The following is a 5557-nucleotide window of genomic DNA, read 5'->3' as shown; positions in this document are numbered from 1 at the left end:
AATTCTGGGCAGGGTGGGGCAGGGCATCCAGGCTCCATCCAGATACACAGATTGGGATGGAATTCCTGTTGGCCCAGAAGGTCAATCGGCATAAGGGATGGCTACACCTCCGTTCACCAAGAGGGTGTGGGATATCAGATTAACAAGGGGAATATCGCACCTTTCCGGTCGGTCATTGCCGTCCGGAATGTCCCTGTGGTTCCCAGCAAGTAGAGCCTATTCTTAAAATGCAACACACAGTGCACTGCCTTCGAGTCGGATATGACTCATAGCAACCCCTCCTTGGGTTTCTGAGGCAGTATCTCTATGGAAGTAAATTGCCCAACCTTCCTTCCAAGGAATGGCTGGTGGGTTTGAACTGCCAGCCTTCTAGTTAGCAATCAAATGCCTTAGGCACTATGGCACTAGAGTGCCTGAGCCTATTCTTAAGTCCTTGGAATCTGGAAGAACGCTGTTGCTTTAAATATCCAAAATGGTGGAACGCTTGAAAACATTCAGAATGGCTGCGTCCTCCAGACAGGCGAAAGTCCACAGCTCAGCCCATCTTCCTCTTTGCTGCTTCCCCTTTTATTCACCAGCCACCAGTGCAGTCCTCCATGCAGCCCCTGGCTAGCAGGACCAATTTTGGGGTTAATTCTTAGGTCTTAACACCACTTGGCAATATCCAAGCTGTCTGTGCCATCAGGATTGCTGATAGACCGCCATTCCATATGTCTCTTTTTTGGTGCTTTCATGCAAGTTCTTCTACTAGTTGGAGTTTAATCCACTTCTATATCCTTCCCTTCAAAGTTCAGGGCTCCAGGATTATCTTCTGTATCTGTGTTAATTGGTTGGGCAATCTACTTCCATAGTGGTACCACCTGGGAAACCCAAGGAGAGGTAGCTATGAGACGGATCTGACTAAAAAGCAGTGAGTTTGCTTTCTGTTTTTTTTCCTTTGTTGAAGAGGGTCTGTGCAGTCTGTCTGCCTATTCTGCCATCTTACTGGAACTCTGAGATCTAAAATTAAAATTCAAGCATGAAATCCCTATGGAGCACATTTTTACTGTGACACACATGGGTCATGATGAGTTAGAACCAACTTGATAGCCATTGGTATTGTGGTGCAGTATGGATTTTCTAGCCATCTTTGTGACTCCCACCAGATGACTGGGTAGAACTGTGCAAATGGCCTACCAAAGGAATTGGATAGCTTGAGTCATGTAAATAAGGTACATGGCACCTTTGTGGGGAAGGGACCGTGAAAATTAGGTGTATGGAACTCTAGTGTGAGGGTTGGTTAGTTTTGTCATTCTGTTAGGTTTACAATGAGCCTTCCTAGAGGCAGAACTGGGGATCTCACTGCCATCCAGAGAGAAGAGCCGGAGGTGGAGTGGAGCTCACCCTTGGACCTGAGATCCCTGCACTGGACTTCTTTGGCAGAAAGACAGCAGAGATGCCAGCAGAGATGATCAGCAGAAATACCAAGAGGCACAAGATAGAGCGGCGGGCCTGCTGGCACTTTATAACACTTGCCTGAGCAGGCAAGCCAAGATGAAAGGCCAAGGGCCAGAGAGGGATGCATGAAGGCATAGCAAAGGGGAGACTGTCCTGATGAAGAATTGTATCCTGGTTCATTCCTGAACCTGAATTGGAGCCTGTTCCTTTCCTAATAAACCCCATACTCAAGAATATAGTTTGTGAGTTCTATGTGACCATTGCAACACATTATTGAACCCAGCAGAGAAGTAGTGAGTACTTTGGGAGGGATGGTTGGTGTCAGAATTTGTGAAAAAGACTGGAAGGGGGTAGCATGTCTGGCCTCACAGGAATAAGCCTTGGGCTGTTGATGGTGATTGTTTCCCCTTTGATGTTGAAGAAGTTCAGAGGATGCTGCCCCCATGCCCTTTTTGAAGGTATCTAAGTGTGATAGTTGGAGTTGTGTGTCAACTTGGCTAGACCACAATTCTGTGTGGTTTAAGCAGTTGTGATGTGGTTATTCCCATGATGGGATCAGATGAATATGTTTTGAGCAGCCAATCCGTTGAAAGGGAGTTTCCCTAGGGGTGTGGTCTGCTTCCAGTATATTTATGGACATATTTGGAAAAGAGACACTCTTCTGTGGATCAGGATTCTGTTGTGCTGCTTACAACTGTGTGTGAGCAAACAATCCACCATTCGGCCTGGAGATCTTGGATTCATCATTCGTTGGAGTCAACAGCCAGTGTACTGCCCACCAGCCTTGAACTCCTCAGCCCCTGCAGCTGTGTGAGTCAGGAAAAGCCTCCAGCTTGACATTTGATCCAAGAACTTTGGACTTGCCAGCTTCTGTAAGTGTGTGAGCCATTTTCCTAAGATAAATTTCTCTTTCTCTCTCTATATAAGCTTTACTGGTGGTGTTTCTCTAGAGAAACCAGTCTAACACACTAAGAGAATTCTTGTGAGGATTAAATGAGATGATCTGTGTGAAGAATTTAGAATAATGCCTAACACATTATAAGTGTTCAATAAACATTAAGGAATACACAGGAAATACAGAAAGGCAATATGTTATAATGGGAAAAACTAGGTTTGAATCCTGTTTTACCATTTAGTGGCTGTGTAAGTTTGGGCAACTTGTTTACCTTCTATGATCCTCAGTGTCTTTACAGGGATTGTTGTAAAGGATTAAAGATAACATGTGTGACATATCAGTCAACTCTGTGTGTATCACAGTAGGACTGTGCTTCATAGGGTTTTCAATGCCTGATTCTTTTTGGAAATGTATCACAAGGACTTTTGTTTTTGAGGGGTCTCTGGGTAGAATCTAACCCCCAATCTTTGAGTTAGTAGCTGAGTGTGTTAGCACTCAATAAAAGATTGTTGTTATGCTCTATTGCAGATGTAGAGGTTTTACATGGGTGAATGCTTTAGGATTGATAAAACCCACTGCCATCAAGTCGATGCTGACTCACAGTGACCCTTTAAGACAGAGTATAACTGCCCACAGAGTTTCCAAGGTTGTAAATTTTTATGGACGAGGACTGCCTCATCTTTCACCTGTGGAGAATCTGCCAACCTTTAGGTTAGCAGCTGAATGCTTTAACTGCTATGTCACCAGAGCTCTTTTTAGGGTTGAGATATGGGATAAAATACGGAAGAAGTGTTGAATCAAATATACGCTGAAATTTGGCATAGGAGAACAAACAAGACAGTAAAAAAATTGAGTTTGAGTCCTGGTTTCATTATATAAAAATCCACACCCATTGCCATCCAGTTGATTCCAATTCATAGTGATCCCTATTGGGGTTCCAAAGTGGTAAATCTTTATGAAAGACTATTGCCTCATTGTCCGTCAGGGCAGCTGGTGGGTTTGAACCGCCGACCTTCTGGTTAGCAGTCAAATGCCTTAGGCACTACACCACTAACCATCCTAGTAGCGGTGAAGTGATATCCCATTGTGGATTTGATTTACATTTCACTAACAACTACAGGAGCTCTGGTAGCATAGTGCCTAAGGCACTTGACTGCTAACCAGAAGGCTGGCGGTTCAAACCCACCAGCCACTCCACGGAAGGAAGATGGGGCAATCTACTTCCATAGTGATACTGCCTCGGAAACCCAAGGAGGGCTCGCTATGAGTCGGGTCCGACTGGATGGCACATAACAACAACAACAACAACTACAGAAGACCTGGTAGTGTTTCATTCTGATGTGGTTAGGAAAGCTGTGAGTGGGAGTGGACTAGATGGCACCTAACAATGACTTATAGGAGCTCTGATGGTTCAGTGGTTAAAACATTCAGCTGTCAACAACAGGTCACAACCAGCCCCTTTGTGAGAGAAAGATAAGGCAGTCTGCTTCAGTAAAGATTTACAGCCTTGGAAACCCTATGGGACAGTGCTACCCTCTCCTATAGGGTCTCTATGAGTTAGAATTGACTTGATGAGTTAGAATTGACTGTATGGCAATGGTTTGGTTTTTTTTTGGCTTAATGACTACAGACATGGATCACCTTTTCATGTGCTTATTGGCCATTTTATATCTTCTTTGAAGAATTGTCTATTCAAATCCTTCGCCAATTTTTAAATTTCGTTATTTACCTTATTGTTGAGTTATAAGAATTCTTTATGCACATGGGTTATTTTGAATATTACATTATATATTTTATATATTATCTGTGGGAGCTCTGGTAGCATAGTGCCTAGGTACTTGACTGCTAACCAGAAGGCTAGTGGTTCAAACCCACCAGCCACTCCTCGGAAGGAAGATGGGGCAATCTACTTCCGTAGTGATACTGCCTTGGAAACCCAGGGAGGGGTCCCTATGAGTCGGGTACGACTCACGGCACATAACAACAACAACATACTATCTGTGAAAGCTGCTTTAGAAACTGTAAGAAGTGACTCAAATTAAATGAAGGCAGTGAAAAACACCGAAGGGCGGAGGTGTAAGTTACCACAGCTGGGGGCGAGCCCCTCAAACATACCCAGCCCGTAGGAGGCTCAGGCAGAAACCCACGATTTCCCTATCCCACCACGCCCCGCCCTCCGCCCTTTGACCCGCGCGGTTTCCGGTTGGAGACGTGGCTCCGGACCGCCATCTTGGCAAGAGGCGAAGCGGCACCGGCGCCTGTCAGGGGGGCAGCAGGTCCAGAGCGGCCGGTGCTCCCCTTCCCCTGACCCCAGTGCCTAGCCCCAGTGGAGCCGGAGCGCGGGTGCGCCTCACCACCGCTCTCACCATGGTAAGATTCAAGCCGGGCCCAAACTCTCGGGGTCCGCGCCTCGCTCGTCTCTTCCTGCCAGACGGCCTGGTACTGGGGCCAGGGGGGCCGCGCCCCGAGGGCCTTGAGCCGGGAGCTACCTAAGGGCTTGGAGAGCAGTATGGCCTAGCCCCTCATGTTCTTGGCCTTCACTCCCTCTGGCGTTGCGCCCATCTCACATCCCGACCAACTGGACTCTCTCCTCTGCCAGGACCCGGCTCCTCGGACGGGGCCGGGGTCTTGGCTCCGCGAGAACCTTGTCGTGGATGTCCCCTGGGCTCCGCGCTTCGGACATCGGCGCTAATGTCCAGCCGGTTCCGTGAGCGTACAGGTTCAGCAGCATAGGCCTCTTTTGAGGGGAATTACTTTTCTTCTGTATTCATCTCGTCTCTCATTCCCAGTGTTTGACGAGCCATTGATAATTCGAAATCCAAATCGATTGGTGTTCAGGAGTTTTTCTTTTGTTGGTTCGAATCAGGCAAATGGGATAGAGCGAGGAGGCGTAACTTCTAAAGCTAATTTGAAATTTTTGTTCCTTAAAACTCAGACTATTATAGAACTTGCTTGTATCCATTTGTCACTGCGATTGAGGGCACGCTGTGTTGAGAGCATGGAAAGATCCTAGTGAACCACCAGAAGGCAGGACTTCTGTCTTCAAGGAATTTACTGTTCAGGCGAAGAAAATGTGTATGTGGTTTATCATAATCAGATGTCTCACTGGAGAAGGAATTAAAAGGAGTGGGTCGTGTGCTGGAACCTGTTCCATTGCCTTCAGATACACTATCTTTGTGTTCTCATCCATTGTTGTTGTTATGTACCGTCAAGTCCATTGTAGAG

The sequence above is a fragment of the Orycteropus afer genome, unplaced genomic scaffold (genome assembly GCF_000298275.1).
Source record: "Orycteropus afer afer isolate SDZICR_OR568_19922 unplaced genomic scaffold, OryAfe1.0 scaffold00036, whole genome shotgun sequence".
Taxonomy (NCBI): Eukaryota; Metazoa; Chordata; class Mammalia; order Tubulidentata; family Orycteropodidae; genus Orycteropus; species Orycteropus afer.
The sequence above is the reverse complement of the archived record's forward strand: the minus strand, read 5'-3'. Positions refer to the sequence as shown.